This window comes from Halichoerus grypus, chromosome 14, assembly GCF_964656455.1.
Source record: "Halichoerus grypus chromosome 14, mHalGry1.hap1.1, whole genome shotgun sequence".
Classification (NCBI taxonomy): domain Eukaryota; kingdom Metazoa; phylum Chordata; class Mammalia; order Carnivora; family Phocidae; genus Halichoerus; species Halichoerus grypus.
In genome coordinates this window covers 80,557,911-80,576,919 of record NC_135725.1, presented here as the reverse complement: position 1 = coordinate 80,576,919, position 19,009 = coordinate 80,557,911, and positions in this window count along the sequence as shown.

Here is a 19,009-nt window from a genome sequence, read left to right as displayed (position 1 = left end):
GAGGCAGTCCTTCTGGGGTCCCCAAAGCATTTTCCCTAGGGCTTACTTTATCCAAGATTTTCGCGTGTATCAGAAACATCTGTTGTAAAAAGGGACATCACCATTATCATTCTCTTTGTCCTTCTCCTGAGGTAGCCCTCCAAAATCCCCATTGGCTATCAAAAAAGGATCCTCTGGACCTTTGGAAGAGCCTCAGCCTTAAGTCCCTACAAGAGCTTCACAGAAGGGCCCTGGGAGGGCCTCCATTTTATATTTGGAGGAACTAAGGTTTAAGAAGCACAGCTCGTGTCAGAACTAGAGCCTGGCAGTCAATACCCATCCCACATACCCTTCCCTCTGGGAAGACCCGGGATTCCACAGAGGTCTGTGGACCCCCACCCAAACTGCCCACGAGTCTCCCCAGAGCGAGGTTACCTTGTGACAGGTTCATGGAGGGGGCCTAGCTCAAGTCTTTCTTCTCACCCCAAAGGGGCTCTGCCTTCCCTGCTCTCTTCCACCCGAGACCCAGGGAGCAGGTAGAGGAGCACCAGACACAGGGTGAGTAGGCTTGGCCTTACCATCCTTAACACAACACGCCACCCCCTTGCTGGACCTCAGTGCAGTTCAGTTTCCTTTGGTAATCTATAAAATGGAGACTGGCTTAGAACACTGGTTTACTAGCTTTTAACCAAAAAATTAACAAAACAAAAAACCCAAAATCTTACAAGTGAGCTTAATATATAAAAATGATAAAAGGTAGTTATACTGGTTGAGGTATGGGTGGGGAGCCTCATACCCTTACCCCCACCCAGGAAGCACCCAGGGTACCATCTGTCAACTTCTGAGACCCAAGGGAACAAGTCTGGAAAACACTGGTCTGGCAGTTCCCAGGGGTCTTTCCACTTTAGGATGCTCAGTTTCAATGCTCAACTGACAAGGTTAGTACCATGGGCTCAGAACCTATGTCTCCAATGAGCAAGGCACCAGAACCTTCTGATACCCGTCACATTCAGGCTACGGAAGAGTCTAGACCTGCTTCTAAGCCATGAGGCTGTGTCTAATACCTAATGTTCCCCCAGTCCTACCCATACTCATGAAGCCCATTCCCACCTCCTCAGGACTCAGGAATAACAAATAGCATCTTTAGTTATAAGAAATAATCCTGCTTGTCCCTAAATTTCTACCATTAGCAATTCATCCTTTTGGGTAAAGGGCTTGCCAGTTCCCCTAGAAGGCGACATTCAGCCCACACACTTTGGGTAAACAGGTCACCAGGTCCATTCCTCCTCATGAGAAGCAGAAGAGTAATTACATCCTGGGCACTCAAGGTAGGCCCAGTGACCGAAGGAGCAGATGACAAACCTCACCCTCACTGCCACCTCCCCTTGGCCTCCCCACATAACCATCCTCGCCCTCCCACCCCCTGGCCACCTTTAAGCCTGAAGCACTCAAGACAAATTCCACCGGGTTCTTCGTTGGCCCGACCAACCCAGCCTCTTCTTCCAGCCTCAGGGGCTCAGACCTTCAGCCTCTCAAGTTCCTTAGCTCTTCCGTGATGTAATGACACAGAATCCAGAGGTGCTAGGAAACAGAGAGAGACCCCCCTTCCCTAGAGGCAGCCATCAGGAGACACAAAAGCCTCCCCCCGCCCCCGCCCCAAATCAGTCCTCCTCCATGCCCTCCTCCAGCCACTTGAAATAGTGGACATCTCCTTGGTCCATGGGAAGACTGAAGACTTCTGGGATTTCAAAAGGATGCACCAACCTTTGGAAAGAAAGCAGAGCCCTGTAAGTGATGAGGGTTAGAACCAGCCTATGCAATTAGACCCAATTGGAAGGTGTCACCTGAGCTGCCCTGCGATCTGCCGTAGCCCACCTTGTCCAGCGCAGTGGCCCACCACTTCTGAGCCTGTTTCCCACCTGTCAACAAGTGGGGAGTTGGGCCAGATGGCTTTAGTCTCACAGTCATGGGTTCAAATTCTAAGTCTGCCCCTCCTCATAGCTATGGAACTATGGACAGGTCACTTCATTTCTCCAAGGGCCCTACAAAAGAGGGGATAAAAATAGTCCCTCCGTGACTAGACTGCCAAGGATTAAATGCGATGAGGCACATGAAGCGCTTACCTGGTATACTGACCAGCCTTGTGTGCCCTGGTTAAATGTCACTTACTATCTTCATTACTATCCCACACTCATCACTGTGCCTTCCCCAAACAAGCCCCACCCCCCCATACCTCCGGATTCTCCTGTCCATCTATAAAGTTCTCTGTTGATCACTTAAAAGCTTATCTATCCCTCAAGTCCCAACTCAACCACTGACCTTCTCCAAGGGATCTTCCTCGACTATCCAAACCCACAGGGATCTCTCCCTTCTCTCCATTTCTTTCACCTGGCCCTCAGCACACAATGCAAGTTCTCTTCACTTCTCAGACCAAAGATATATGAGGCCTTGGGCCTCAGTCCCCCATCTGTCAAATGGGGTGATAATCCCCTACTTCCTTTCCAGTGAAAGAGGCACTGTCGAATTCTCATGAGACAGCATACTTAGGAATCATGACACATGCACAGGTGCTCAAACATTTGGGAGTTGGGGTAATTTTATCCAGTGACTCAAGATAATGAATTTTCTTATTTTAGGGACATACATCAGTGTACGTATTTGTTTGTTTTATTTTGGGGGGGGTGAGGGGCAGAGAGAGAGGGAGAGAAAATCTTAAGCAGGCTCCATGCCCAGCGCAGAGCCTGACATGGAGCTCAATCCCAGGATCCTGAGATCATGACCTGAGTTGAAATCAAGAGCTGGATGCTTAACTGACCGAGCCACCAGGTACACCTATTATTATTTTAAAAGAACTAAAATATTTTTTTAATTTATCAGTTTTAATTTCTAACACAATAAACTTTAATATAACCCATGCAAACAAAGCTCCTCTGGCCCCTCGATAATTTTTAAACATGTAAAGGGATCCTGAGACCAAAATTTTGAGAACCATTGTCAACAAACTCATTCTAGCCTCTCATTTTACAGATGATGAATCTGAGGGGCAGGGATGTGCCCAGGGTCATGTGGGAGGTTGGTGACTAGGCTCTAGTCTCCTGATTTTCAAGCTTATTCACTTAGTCCCTAGTACGTCCCTGCCTGAGAAGAGATGCCAACATTACCTGATATAGCTGGATAGCACGTGGACCTTGGAAGTCTTTGTCTTTATTAGCTGTAAAAGAAAAAAAAAAAAAATCCCTGCTTTAGGGAGGACCTCAGGCCCAGTTGGGCAGCTACTGATCCATCTGGCCACTCAGGAAACAGCATTCCTACAGGTGACCAGGCCCTGGTGCATTCACAAATTAGCCTAGGGCATCTGATGTGGGGCAAGAACCTCAATCGGTTGATCTTTGCTCAATTTTCCTTGGAACCTGGGAAAAGGCCTTGGTCTCACTCTTCCTCTATCAAGGCCCCAACCCCCCCATCCTCACTCACCAACAGGATTTCAGTGGCTTCTTCGATTTCTCCATTCCAAAAGTACCTAGAAGAAGAGAACAAAAGCAAATTATGATGCTCACAAGATGAGCCCAGTGAGATGCCTGACCTGGCCCAGTCAGGTGACTTACCAAGGTAGAAACTTTAAAATCTTTCCAAGCCCACATAAAAATATCTGGAATTGGCCAAGTCCCCAAAGGTCATCTAGTCCAACCATTCTAATGAATGCTTCTAGCAGCTGCCTAAACGTTCCTGGGTGTGAGAGGTTCACAATCTCTTGAAGAAGTCCATCGATCTACCTTACAGGCTAGAAAACATGAGATGGTTCTCTTTATGGCATGCCAACATCTGCCACCCAGTCGTTTTCTCCAACTTCCATATGAAGAGCCACCTCAGGGCAGCCCTGCAGAAACTCTTATGTTTTCTCTCCTCCAAACTGGGCATCTCCAGCTCTTTCGGATTTTATTTATCTTAATAAGAGAGAGTCTCAAACACACTTTGCACTAAGCACGGAACCTGACGTAGGGCTCGATCTCACGACCCTGAGATCACGAACTCAGCCGAAACCAAGAGTTGGACACTTACCCGACTGTGCCACCCAGGCACCCCTTCAGCTCTTTCTATGCTCATCCTATACTCCTGGCTTCTAGGCCCCTCCCATCCTTTGGACTAGTGCTACTTTTATTATTGACTCTCAAAGTGGAGTGCCCATAAATGGATAATTAAAAAAGCACAGGAGACTTCAGGGAAAGTGAGCCTTATAACATATGAAAACAGGTCCAAAAGTTAAAAAACAAAGTCAGTAATGAAGTTCAGAAAAGAGTCCAAAAACAGTATCAATGGAAGGGAAAGAAAGTTGGCCTGAAAATATCTACACTGACTCAGGGCAAGTCTAAGATGACCTAGGCCACTGGTGCTACGGTGAAGGGGTCAATTATAAAAAGGATGGACATATGAAGGGAATGTGAGGCTGAAATTCTGTTCTAGTTCCCAAGCACTGGTTCCCAGACTGGCTTTATGTGAATCACCTACACAATTTTTTAAAAATTCAGTGACCCAAGCCCCACTCTCAGGGAGAATGATAGAGCAGATCTAGAATGGTGCTCAGGAATCTAAAACACAGCCAAATTTGGGAGCTATAGCTATAGATGATGTGAGTCCTGAGGGGATGACATCGCTGGGGGAGGGGTGTGGAGGGAGCTTCCATTATAGAGTACTTTTCTGTTTTGACCTTCACAGTAGATATTCTCTCTCCTCCCCCACCCTTCCTCCCCCCACCCAGCCAGGGGAAGAAGGAGATGAGAAACAGGCTAGGATGGGAGAGATTGAGGCACAAGACAAATCCTGCACAGCTGGTACTGGGATGCTGACATATTTTTATGAGGGAAATGGAAAGACCAGAATTAACTCAAGTGAGGGTGTTAAAGAAATGAAAGGCAAATAACCCAGAAACAGCTTGTCACATAAGCCAACCCCTCAAAGTTTTCCAGAGAATTCAAAAGCAGTGGGAATTATTTTCTTTGATATCCCTAATAGGCTTACTCAGGGATGGAATGCCCAGTCGGGCTTCTTTGCTAACAGCAAGCTAACTAATTTAAACAAAGAATGTGCAAACAAGATTCGCTTTTTCTGAACTATAGGTCTTTTTCCTCCCTTCTCCATACACAGCCTATTTTTGCTTTTGTTGGTTGACAGAAATCCCCTAGGTGACTTCCTCCGAATACAAATTAACAATGAACTGTTCATTAAACAAATACCCAGCAGTTGAGTGCTCTTTCCACCAGCCAGGACCTGACCTAGCACCCCCACACCCTTCTACAGGCCATAGCAAAACTCACAGTGAGGATGCCTTGGGCAGGATGTTCACAGAGGCAGCCAGCTTCTTATCCAGGCTAGCCCTAAAGCAAACAGACAGAGTCACAGTCACCAAGGTAAGTACCCAACATCTTAAGAAAAGGGACAAGGGACAGGAGTTCTTGGGAATTACTCTGGTTTCCTGAGAACCATTTAGAGCAACCCTTCCCCTCAAGCCAACACATTCCATCACCAGCATGCACACCACAGAACTTCTAAAGACAGCGCAGTTTATAAATCCTTCCCTGGGTGGGGAGGAAAGGAAGGAAGTAGCTACGGCAAGGCAGTTTTAAGGACAGGCCCAGTCTGTTTGGGGAAGGGAAACTGATTAACACTGGACACAAGACCTGGATTCCATTTCCGACCTTGCATGTGACTTTAACCATGTTCTTTCTTTCATTCTAAGAATAAGTATTTGAGCCCCTACCCAAGATAGGCATGTCCCCCTCACTAAAGCTGACTCTCCTGTACAATAACAGGATCAGTTCAGTCAGCGGTTTCCAACCCTTCCACCATCATTTTAGTCTATCACCATCTTCTGCTTTTATCTCTTGGGTATGTGTCGGGCTGACACTCACTGCTTCTGATCTGTAGATACCCACGTGACCACACAGAACAGCTATAAGTCCAAGTAAAAGCAAAAAAAAAAAAAAAATCATACCCTGTGTTTGGCAAATATAGGCTCTTTTCACCTTTTTTATGTAAAGGTTTCCACCATAGCTCTAAGAGCACAGCCATCACTTTGCAGACCTCTAAGATTTTTTGGGCAGACCACAGCTTGGAGCTCCTGGTCTGATGTTCTGATTCCTGTGCAGAGTCCCGGGGAACACAGAATTAGTGCAGGTGTCACAGAAACAGGGGCACCACCAAATCATCGATGCAAAGAAGCATACCCAAGCAACAAAACCGGAAGCCCTCAGAATCAGGCCGGCCCTGACCAACCTTTCTCAGGTCTCAGGCCGCCAAGGGGGGGCTGGTCTCTGTGCTCTGAAGTGCTTGGACCCTGCCAGATAAACCTCATCTGAGCCCTACACACCGATCCCTCCTGCCCTCAGCTGCTGCCAAGAGAACTGACCTACTTTCTCTTCCATGAGTTCCAGGTTCAACAGTACTCTTTTTAAGGCTCCACATTAATGTGGCATTCCCTTGGAGAGTTCCAGAGCTAAATAAGTCCCTGACTGTAAGGAGAGGCACATGGCACAAATCTGTTTAAGCAACCATGGCAAGTCTTACTCATTCAATTGTCCACTGAGAAATGACATTTTATTGCTCCTGAAGGTGGCAAGGAAACACAAGGAGTGAGTTAAACCTTTAAAAAAAATAATCCCATTGTCTCAAAGGCCCAGAATGTAAACTCCTCAGTGCTGATCACAGCAACCTGTCCATAGGTAAAAGACTGTAGAAATATGGAGGACTGTGTTATTCAAAACGACCCTATAGCCAAAAAAACCCAAAACAAAAACAAAAACACAACCAGAGAGCGTGAAAGCAAAAGAGAGCACATCAGCTGACTGACACACAGGCTCATCTGAGGAGAGCAGAAGACAGAGACACATGGAGCTGTTAGGGCCTTGAGAAACTGCCAAGTTCACAGACTAATGAATCACAGACCACAGACATGGTTTGGCTCTTATAGAATTTTTAAAAATTTTTAAAGGTTTTATTTATTTATTCATGAGAGACAGAGAGAGAGAGAGACAGAGGCAGAGGGAGAAGCAGGCTCCCCGCGAAGCAGGGAGCCCGACGCAGGACTCGATCCCAGGACCCTGGGATCACGACCCTAGTCGAAGGCAGATGCCCAACTGACTAAGCCACCCAGGCGTCCCCAGAATTTTTAAAAATTTTGACTTTGTTACTAATATTTATTATTAGGATATTTCACACTCAAAAAACCAGATTATCTATCTTCTCAGCAGAAAGTAAGCCTGGTAACATTACAACTACAGTCTGACAAGGTCACGTTTAGCTAGAGCTGAGCAGTGGCTACTCCCTGGAGGCGTGACATCCGCTTCTCAGGTCCACACAGTTCCCACTGCTCTTCTTCCTCCCAACACACAGGGAGAGTCAGGGCTGCTATCCACCATCACCCACCCTCATGACACTCCAGCCCACTTTGCTCATTTAGGGGCCTGCCTGTAGGTATCTGTGTTTGCGCCCAGATCTAATCCATTTCCTTCTATATACAGGAGATGGAAGCCCAGGGAAGGAAGACTTGCCTAAGGTCCTATGTGGAGTTGGCAACAAAGAGGACACTAGAATCAGGTCTTCTGATTCAACACTCAGGATTTTCACCCCGGCCCCAATAAGAAATGTTTCTAGGTAATTTTTCTAGCTAAGGATGTGTCTTTCAATGAAGAGATCTAAGAACCTGCCAGGAACCAGAACTGAACTGACCCAGAATTGAGAGGCAGCAGACTAATCTCTGAAGAACACTACAGAAGACAGCCACTAGCCCAGAGCTAAGGGACCTGGCCCCAGTGCTGGTTCTGTAGCTAAGCTGGGGTTCCTGCCTGCTCCTGTTCATGGGGCCCTCCCCATCATGTACCATTTACTCTCCTTCTATAAACCCTGGCAACTAAACCTGTCTGCCTCTTTTCTATCGAAACCATTAATAAAAACTACGAAACAAATTAGGTTGAGTGAGAGCCCCACAGCCATATTCCCTAAAGGCTCCACTTCAGACCTGCAGGTCAAGCGAGTGGACTAACAAACCGTAGAGACAACAGGAAATGCTCATTACTCAGCCCTGCCAGCACCCAGTAAGAACGCGTTATGTACCAGCAACTACGAGGAAGCCCCAAAGGAGAAAAGGCCACCCTGAGTCATGAGTGGGCGCAGGCAGGGGAACTGCCACAGAAGATGAGAGCAACAGTCCCTGTCTGGAGGCCACGGGGGAACCAGAGCAGGCAGGAACATGGAGGCAACCATCCAGGTGAGTAGCTGGGATGTCACGGGAGGAGCAGGTGGACCCCTGGAATCTCCCAGGGCCCAGGCAGCAGTGATGGAGTGCTTGTTGCCAGGCAGGAGCACTAAATGTGCCAGGAGAGCCATCACGAGGGCCCCCAGCCCCCACTCACTGAAAACAGTGCTGCATAATGCCAATTCCTGGCAGCCCTTCTGCACACCCCCCCCCACAAACGTGACTAAAAAGATGAGAGAGGTCCCAATTAATCCCAAGTAACTGAGGAAGGTCAATAACCAAGAGAGACAAAACTGAACAAACAGAAGAATTTACACAAGAGAATCAGTTAATAGAACATTCAAAACCAAGCTTTTAAAATAAGTATAATTATATATACTTGAAAGTTGCTGAGAGCAAATCTTCAAAGTTTTCACCACACACACATACAAAAGGCAACTATGTGAGGTCATGGATGTGGTAACTAACCTTACTGTGGTAATCATTTAGCAATATGTATTTATATAAAGTATCAAGTGGTACACTTTAAATTTATACAATGTTATATGTCAATAATTGGTCAATAAAACTGGAAAAAAATTTAAAATATATTAAGTATAATTAATATCTACAGAGAGATAAGACAAAGTTATTGCATCCATAAAATATGATCAATTATGAAATAAGAGCAGTTGGTTATTAAAAAAAATTAGAAATCTTGAAAAGTAAAACTATTAAAAAACTATTTTTAAAAACTTATAATTGTTTAAACAAAAAAACAGGAGGGCTGAATAGCAAAAGAGCTGAGAAACAAAGAAGAGAGAAGACTGCTCCAAATTCTCCCAGCATGTAGAATAAAGAAACAGAAAAATATAAAAGTTCAGTCCCAGAGAACAAATTCAACATCTACCTAACTAGGAGTTCCAGGAAATGGACACAGAAAGAATAGAGAAAGAATATTTACCAAATGAATAGTTGAACATTAAGATAGAGAGAAACTCCTAAAATCAGAGACCAAAAGCATTACCTACAAAGAACGAGACTCAACAAACACCTGACTTCTCAACAGAACCTTGGATGCAAGAAGTCAACAGAGACCTCTCCCCAAGCATACATGGATCCATTTACTGAACTGGCCTTTCGACTAGTTAGGATCCAGGAATTAGAGTCCTTGTCCTCCCAATACCCCACCTCACAGATGTGAGCTGACACTGTTCCCTGACAGGACCCAGAGTGGCTGATTCAAACAGTTTAGCACATACCCTAGGTACACCAGAAGCATTAAAGGGATTTCAATTCCTAGCTGCTAAATATTATGGTCGTATTTCTGGAGTAATCATGGGTTCTTTCAGGCAAGTGCTAGTCTCCAAATATAACATTGTGTAATAGGGAAAACATAGACATTCTGGTTGGGGGAAGAAAAATGGAATAAATTGCAAGGTTAATCTGTGACCAAGAATTTGGAAGCTGTTGTGTCCCTAAAGACCAGATTCAACATTTTAAAACACTGTAACTTAGTCTATCAATTTCAAGATGGCTGAGTTTATAGAGTAAGCCAGTCCATCACCCTCCAGACCCATTAACCCTCTTCAAAGTCACAGCTATAAAAAGAAGTGATGGGGGACATTCAGATACAACAAACATTTAGTGAGCATCTGCTATGTCCACTTTACTGGGGTAAGAACTGTACATATTTCATATCGTTTAACCCTCACAAGGGTCCTGTGAGGTAAGTGGCATTATCCTATGCTATAACTCAGAAAACTAATGCTTTGAGAAAGAAAGCAACTTGCCCAGGGTCACACAGTCACTGACGTGGCACAGCCAAGATTCAAACCCTGGTCTGATTGTAAGTCCAGTGCTCTTTGTACCACACCATAGCTGCTTTTAAAGAAATTTGCCAAATACTGGGATGCCCGGGTGGCTCGGTCGTTAATCGTCTGCCTTCGGCTCAGGTTATGATCCCAGGGTCCTGGGATCAAGCCCCGCATCGGGCTCCCTGCTCGACGGGAAACCTGCTTCTCCCTCTCCCACTCCCCCTGCTTGTGTTCCCTCTCTTGCTCTCTCTCTCTCTCTGTGTCAAATAAAGAAATAAAATCTTTAAAAAAAAAAAAGAAAAGAAAGAAATTTGCCAAATACTGGGGCGCCTGGGTGGCTCAGTCAGTTGATCATCCAACTCTTGATTTCGGCTCAGGTTATGATCTTGGGGATGTGGGATCAAGCCCCACCATTTGGCTCCACGCTCACTGGGGAGTCTGCCTGGGATTCTTTCTCTCTCCCTCTGTCCCTCCCCCTGCTCGCACACTCTTCTTTCTCTGTCTCTCTCTAAAATAAACAAATCTTGAAGGAAGGAAGGAAAGAAGGGAGGGAGGGAGGAAGGGGGAGAGGAGGAGAGGGGGAGAGGGGGAGAGAGAGAGAGAGAGAGAGAAAGAAAGAAAGAAAGAAAGAAAGAAAGAAAAGAAAGAAATTTGCTAAATACATGGAATAGCCTCCTCCTCCTCACTTGCCATGGTGAGCACCTCTAGGAGTAAGCTAAGAGAATATCTCTAAGAAGAAAAAGAGCTGAGCCAAGTATTAGAAGACTTAAATTCTCAGCCTGCAGAGTTCCCTTGTCCTCTGACCTGAACACCTTGGGCAAGCCACCTAGCTCTCTGGGCCTCATATCCCTTAAACGCTCCCATGCACCACTCAACATTTTCAGGCCCAGCAGCAGGATCTGTCGGGGGATCATACAGCCATGCTTCTCTTATCACCTCAAGCAGATAGCCGTGTAGTGGACATAGTGGAGTATCCCGATAGCTCCCCCAGCCTCCTGGGGCAGCACCTAAGCCCCTTCACCGTACCTGGCAATATCTCTGGCAATTTGCTCATTGGGACAGTTGACAAAGACGATGGAGTAAGTGCCGGAAACATAGCTGCCGGTGACAGCTGAATGGAGCCGCAGGCTAAGGGTCCTGAATATGGGGTATGACAGGAAAGAAGCTGTCAGGATCTACATGGTAGGGAGAAAAAAGCACAGGTCAGCAGTGACATGGCCAATTCACGATCTGCCAGCTCAAGCAAATTGTAACCAAGGCTAAGCGTCATTTTTTCATCCCCATTCCCCATCCACAAAATAATTCCTGGTATCTGTATTGAGCTTTAGTGCTTAAGTTTTTGTGCCTAAATATTTTCCTCTGCATTTTGCAGGTGATAAAAAAATGGAGGCTCAGAAATCAAGATCACATAGTTTGTAACTGGTGAAGCCAAGATTAGGCATCGTCATCTGGATGAGCAGAAATCCATTCTTATTGTATAAAACTGCTATTCGAGGTAATGCCAACTGGAATCCACTGACCTACTATCATCCTATGGGGATTATTTATGAATGATCTACTGATGTCGTAGAGAGTTAATTTCACCTCCATTCATTTGTGTCTGTGCAGGCACTGTGGGTAGTCCAGTGGAAAAGGTAGCCTAATTCAAAGTAATGTGACCTGTGTTGTTGTAACTGAGAAGTGGTAGGACCTAGAGGAAGGTTGTACCTGAGGGAGCAGAAGAGGCTTCAAAGGGAAGGTACTGTCTAAGTTGGATCTGAAATCATAAGTAAGTTTACAAGAGGAGAGGGAGGTACTCCTAGTAAACGTTAATATGTACAAACTCAAGAGGTATTAAGGGATAGATGAGATCTCCAATCTGCAGGTATGATATCAGGAGGAAATGAGACTGGCTAGCCTTATAAAGAGAAGGGTCAGTCAGAGGAGTTTGGGGTTTGTACTCATGGGATAGGGTGCTGTCGGAGGTTTTTAGGTAGGAGAGTAATAAACGTGGTCAAGTTGGGAAGAATAACATTAGAGAGAGGAGTGACCAGAAGGCCGTCTACTTAAAAGGCCACTACAATGATCTAGGAAACAGACCTTAAGATCTTCAGCAAAGAAGATGGCAGTGACAATGTGAGAGCAAAAGACACTCAAGATACAATTGTTCTTACTATTTTAATGATAAACATTTAAAATAAGAGGAACTGGAAACAATTGGAGAACGGCTTCCATTCCAGGGCTCTCTGCTTGGGGGAGATCATGGAGCTATTAACAGGATAGAGGCGACTTGAAAGGAGGCCCGCAGTGACTCAGGCAAGGCTGAACAGAAGTGCGCTTCTCCTGCCTCCCAGCCCAGGGCTCAGGCCTCACTCAAACAAGCCTCTGTCCTCCCACTCCTTCCACAGTATTGCCTGGAGCCTGGCTCCTACTTCTTGGCAGGGCCTGAGCAGCGTTTTTAATGTTTGGAGTTTCAGTTTGACTAGAGGCCTGTCTGGGTTGGGCTCCTCAATCCCTCCTACTACCTCCGCCAACACCTCCAAATCAAAATACCAGTCCTCTGAACTAAGCCAGTGACCACGCAAGAACAAAAGAACCAGGCTTCTCAATGAAGCTTTTATTGCACGTGTGTGTTTTTTAATGACAACTCAACTAGACTGTAAGAAAAAAGTAAAAGCACTAGAGAGCAGGATTTAAATCCTAGTGCCAGTACTGCTAACTGCCTGTGGCCTTCGACAAGTTACCTCCTCTCCCTTCTGTAACTGTTACTTAGAGAATGCAGATTCTGACACTTCTACTGCCTATCTCAGAGTTGTCATGGGTTCAAACCGGATAGGAAAAAGACTTTGTAATCACTGATCCGATAAAGAAAGGCACCGTGCTTTGCTCATCACTGTACCCCCCACACAGTTCATGGCACGCAGAAGGTTCACAATAAATACTTATAAACTAGCGAATTAATAATTACACCAGCAAGATGTGGTTATTAAGACTAAATAGTGGGGACATCTGGGTGGCTCAATCGGTTAAGTGTCCGCCTTTGGCTCAGGTCATGATCCCAGGGTCCTGGGATCAAGTCCCACATTGGACTCTCTGCTCAGTGGGGAGCCTAGAGCCTGTTTCTCCTTCTCCCTCTGCCTGCCGCTCTGTCTACTTGTGTGCTCTCTGTCAAATAAATAAATAAAATCTTAAAAAAAAAAGACTAAATAGTGAAGTAGACAGGGCTTTTGAGTCACCGGCTTTGGCTTTGACCAGAGAACTGGATATACTAAAACACTGTAAGGCTCCAATGACTCTAAAGTGGCTTCCAGCACAGAATCTAGACAAAAGGGGTAGTGGCCTGTCCCCTAACCAAAAAAGCCATTCCTAGGGAAGATCTGGAACATTTCATCCAGTAGGTATCAGTGGGAAACTGCACTTACAGGATTAACTATAAACTCACCTAAAATGTATTGAAACTCATATGAACTCATAGTCAAAATGCTAAGAGGTAAATGGGCCCTCAGGTATCTAAGATAACCCATCATTTCACAAACAAGGTAACTGAGACAGAACATACAGAAACTCTGTGATAGAACCAAGACTAATCCAAGACTCCTGCATCCCACTGTGGGTTCTTTGAACTGCAGTGAGCATGCCTAGGAATGGGTTTAGTGGGGTCATTTCAGCTTCACATACTCCAGTGGTTCTCAACTCAGAGGAATTTTGCCCCCGGGGGGACATCTGACAACGTCTAGAGACAATTCTGACTGTCATGACTGGGGAGGAGATGCTCTTGGCATCTAGTAGGTAGGTAGAGGCCAGAGTTGCTGCTCACATCCTTCTGTTGTTCCACTGATCACAGTGAAGGACAGACAGCGTTTACACATGTCTCCCCCACTGGGCATGAGCTCTACAGTCTCATTCATTTTCACACGTGCAGGACTTTACCACCCTTGACAGGGAGATTTGAGAAATGTTTGTGGACCTAGCAACAATGTGTTGGAAGCATGAGAGGACAGTTTGGAACCAAGGGTGGACTACAATATATTCATTCTATGACATATTCTGTGACATTCTATGAATGCAAAATTGACAGAAAATACACACATCAGAATATTCCCCAATAGAAATATTATAATGGAAAAAAGATTCACTATAATTTTTAAAGTCTTTATAACATTTTCATACTTACCTTTTACTAAACACTTTTTCTAATTTTACATTCTTTTAAAATATTTTATGTATCCCTTTGGTTCATATTTCATTCTGCCATTTTTTTTGTCCTGGAATATTTACATAGCTTTGAAGAGGTTATGATTGACTTTACAACCTGTGTTAAGGCAGAAGGGGCCTCAGAAGCCACCCAGTGGTTCTAAGCTTGTAATTGACCTAATTTTAAGGAACCTGTGATACTCTGGAATTTAGTGCTACATTGTGTTTAGCCATACATTTTCCTCGTACAAATCCACAATTTTCACACACACACACACACAAATCAAGAAAATCTACAGTTCCAAAAAGGTTAAGAGCCACTGATTTGTGCCAATTTTTCAGATGAGCAATGTAACGGCCAGAGAGAAGAAATCACCCAAAAAGTGAGCAAGGCTTCTGACCGTCTTCTACAGTTCTTTCCACCGCCCCGCTCAACCACCACCACCACACCACTGGTGGTGCTCTGTGGCCACTTCCAACCTTAACATTTGAAGATACTTCAGAGATGAGAAAACCAAACTCTTCTTCAAATGCAAAAAAACCCCCAAACAAACAACCAAAACAAACAAAAAACGAGATGGTGACCGCAAGAGAAAGGTTAAAAGAATCTACCATGTGACCCCTAGATCAGAACTCACCAGCAGACAGCCCATCACCTCCCCGGACAACCCTGGCAATGAAACGCAGCCCAGTCCTTCCTCCTCACAAAATGGGGAGTGAAGCGTTGCTGGTAATCTTCAGAAGCATGCTATACACTCTCCAGGACACCGGGGGGGGGGGGGGGGGGGGGGGGGGGTTGGAAGGGGTCGTGTGTCTCGGGAGATTCCCCCTTCCACCTCCTACCTGCCTGCTCCCAGCTCAAAATCCCAGGAGCAGAAAAAAGAAACACACCTTCTCCCCTCAATTCCCCAGGTTGGAGGTTCTAGGGGTGAGAGAGTTCACAGAGCCGTAGCATCGGACACTCACCAGGAAGCATATGAGGACAGAGAGCCGCAGACAGCCTGGCAGAGGGCACCGAGCGCCCAGCCTGTCCATGGCGTCGCTGGTAATTCAGTAGCACAGCCGTAGCAAACTGCAGCCTCGGGCTGAGCTGCAACCTGATGGGCGGGCACTGAGGGCCTACACTGCCCTATCCCCTCACCACCTGCTGCCTGCCCCACTGCCCAGCCAGGCCCCAGCCAGGCTGGCGGGGAGGACAAAGTGGAGGGGGAGGGGGCAGGGAAAGAGGGAGTAATTCTCACTAGGCAATTCTCTTCCTAGAAACAAAAACCCAGACACCATATGCTGACCTACAACCCCTGCAAAAATAAAAATACTAATTTTCCCTTCCCATTCTAACAACAAAAAAAATGATAAAATCCCCACATGTACAGATAAAGAGATCTAAGTTTCTTAGATATATAAAACTTCCAGAAACCACAGCACACAAACACTAATACACACACACAAAACTCTTCCACTTTATAGGGGCCCATCCTGCCTACAAAAACAAGTGAAGCACACATACATACATGCGTGCGCACACCCACACACACCCCTAGGATCTCACATCTAATTCTCCTTGGCTTAAACCTACGAACTCACTCATCTTTCTAGACCAGCTGCTCCGTGCAGCTTTTTGCAGGGTTAGTCCCACAGTCCTCTATTTCCCCTAAGGCACTTCGTACACACTTTTGTTGTAGCATTCGACATCATCAACTATGGGGAACTGCAAATAAGTAAGAAGAGCAGCAAGCTAATGACTGACTGCTGCCCTTCGGGGATGCAGAGTCCACTGATGCCAGGGTGTGCAATTTTTTAATCCAGCTTTTTATGTGAAATATCTTAATTTTTAAATGATATCTCTGGGGCAGGGGAAAGGACTGAGTACACAAGGCCACAACTAAACTTTCTTAAGGAAACTGTTCTATATCTGGATTGTGGTAGTGGTTACACAAGCGTTTTAAAAAATTCAACAAAATTCAACATACACTTACGTTGGTGAATTCTATATTGTATGTAAACAGTACCTTAACAAGCCGGGGAAATGCTGGAAACCAATTCAAAATTGTTGTATGCTGGGTAAACCAAACAAAACACATCTGTTAGCCAAATCTGGCTTGCAGGCTGCCAGTTCACAGTCTTTGTGTTTAATTATCTGTTTACTGTCTGTCTCATTCCTTGGGACTCTAAGTTCTTAAAGGCCCACATTTCTCACCAGTGTCTGACAAAGTAGTTAATAAACCAGTTGTAGCCCTGGTCTTATCATTTACATAGTTAGCTGTGAAGACTCAGGCCAATTACATAAACTCTTTGAGCTCTGGGGCGGGGGGGACGGTGGTGTTGGTAAAGGAAGGGCTAACGCCACCTTCACAGGGGGGAGGAGGGATTAACAAAGAATACTGATGTAAGAATGTTGTAGAAAACGTAAGACCATGTCAGCTTTTCAAAAGCAAGTAGTCTCAGGACTCCTGGCGGGCTCAGTGGCAGAGCATGTGACTCTTGATTTCAGGGTTGTGAGTTTGAGCCCCACATTGGGTGTAGAGATTACTTAAAAATAAAACCTTTAAACAAACAAACAAACAAAAACCAGAAGCAAGTAATCTCATACTGACTACCATGGTTAACTCAGAAAATCTCCATTTGTGATTGAAGAACTTAGTATCTGTGGAAAAACTGGCTTAGAGAAAATGAAGCTGTGGTCCTAAGAAAACCTTTATATCCAAAGTCCAGTAAAATAAGTCAAGACTGTGATCTTTTATACCTATTACATTAATAAGAAATGTAGCCACTGTTAATGACCATTTACCTTAGATCCTGAGATGATTTCCTGAGATGATGTCCCCAATTTTAGCACAGGACCCCACACAGCTTATGCTCAATAACTGTTTGTTGAATGACTAAATGATACGGATGTGTGGCTGGTGATGATAAGGATGGTCATGATGAAGGGAGATGTTGGGGCAACAGGGGAAAAATGGCAAGAGATGAACTGTCATTTGGAAGGAACTGCCTCTGGATTCTCTTCCTTTAACTCAGGCACATCTACTCTCTCCAGATTCAATTCCAAGGTTAGATTCCAAAAGTCCAATTCTGCATTTATGGCTTTGGCAGATTCTTCAGATATAGTGAGAGTCTCAGTGCCACTGCTTGAGGGTCCAGGATCTTCTTCTGGAGGCTTCTTGTCCTCTTTCCTTCTCTCTACCTGCTCCTCCTTATGGGATTCAGATTCGGATTTAGACTCGGATTCAGATTCAGACTCCCCTTCAGACTCCGATTCTGTATCCATCTTCTTCATCCACACTACTTCCTCTTTGTTTGTGTCTTTTTCTTTCTTCAACTCCTTTGCTTTATTTTGAAGGTTTTTCTGTACCTCTTTATAGGTATATAACAATTTATTGAAGTCTTTTTTAAAGGCCAAACTTCGGTCCAGGAAAGGATCCATATCAATTGCAGCATCAATGAGGTCTGAGGCCTGGCGTAAGACAGCATTCAATTTCCTTAAATTCATCTTTACCTCTGGTTCCGGGGACCTGTCTTCTTCCGTATTTATTGATACAGACTCTCTCTCAGTTATGGCCAAAGCCTGAAACTTGAGCAGCTCATTAATTTCACCCTCTTCGATGTCAAGGAATTTAAAGTCCATCCGTTTTGCAGACTCTACGATTTTTGCAACTTCTTCATTAGCTCTAGGGAAACATGCATAATCATTCACAACATCATCCCAAAGTTTCCACCAGGCTTTATTAAGAGCAGCCGGTTTTATATCATCCATTGCCTCTTTTATCACTACCAAAGCATCAGCAATGTTGTACTGTTGCCATGTTTCTTTCAAAGTAAGACAGGGGTTTTTTTCAATACAGTCAGCAAAGTGGTCAAACATATGCTTGGTGTAATACCTCCTGAAGGCTTCAATTATACCCTGGTCCAAGGGCTGAAGATAGCTAGTGCCTTCCAGAGGGAGGAACACAATATCAACATTAGGATGAGCAAAGAATAATGAGTCTGGGTGATTGGGACCTCTGTCCAGAATTAGCAACACTCTGAACTCAAGATTTTTTTCTATTAAATAACTCCGGGCCTGATGGATAAAACAATTATGAAACCAATCCAAAAAGAGGGCAGCGGTTAATGATACTTTGGGGTGTGATCGCCAGAACACAGGAAGGCGGTTTTTATCTTTTTCCAAAAGACAAGTGGGATTGGGGTCTTTATAAAGCAGCAAGGGTTTTATCATTTTGTCACCGGCGGCGTTGGCACAAAAAATGAGGGAAATCCTGTCCTTAGCTTCCTCTAAGCTTTTGGGATTTTTGTCTTTTTCCCTAAAAGTACGTGAAGGCATGCATTTCCAGAACAGGCTCATCTCCTCGGCGTTGAAGACCTGTTGAGGCACGTAGCCTCTGGCCCTGATCAGTCTCTGGAGTTGTTTGGAATACTTGGGTGCCGACTGGGCATTCAGGGGTTCTTCCTCCCCCATCAACCTCGAATTTCGCAGACTGTAGCGATTTCTAAACTTCTCAAACCATCCCTTGCTCGCATGAAACTTATCCGGGTTGCCGTTCCCAGTGGTTTCCACCAGCTGCTTGTAAATGCGTTTGGCCTGGCTGCAGATGGCCTTCAGCGTCAGAGGCCGGCCCCCTATGGTCTGGTCCTCCACCCAGAAGGTTAACTCGGTCTCCATCTTCTCGATGTTTACATCACGGGGAATGCACAGCACCTTGGAGCACACCGGCGAAACACTCTCCATGCTGGCCCTGATGGCCTTCTCGTTTTTCTTAATGGTGCGCACGGTTGACTCGTTGACGCCAAACAGGCGCCCCACGTCGGTGTTACT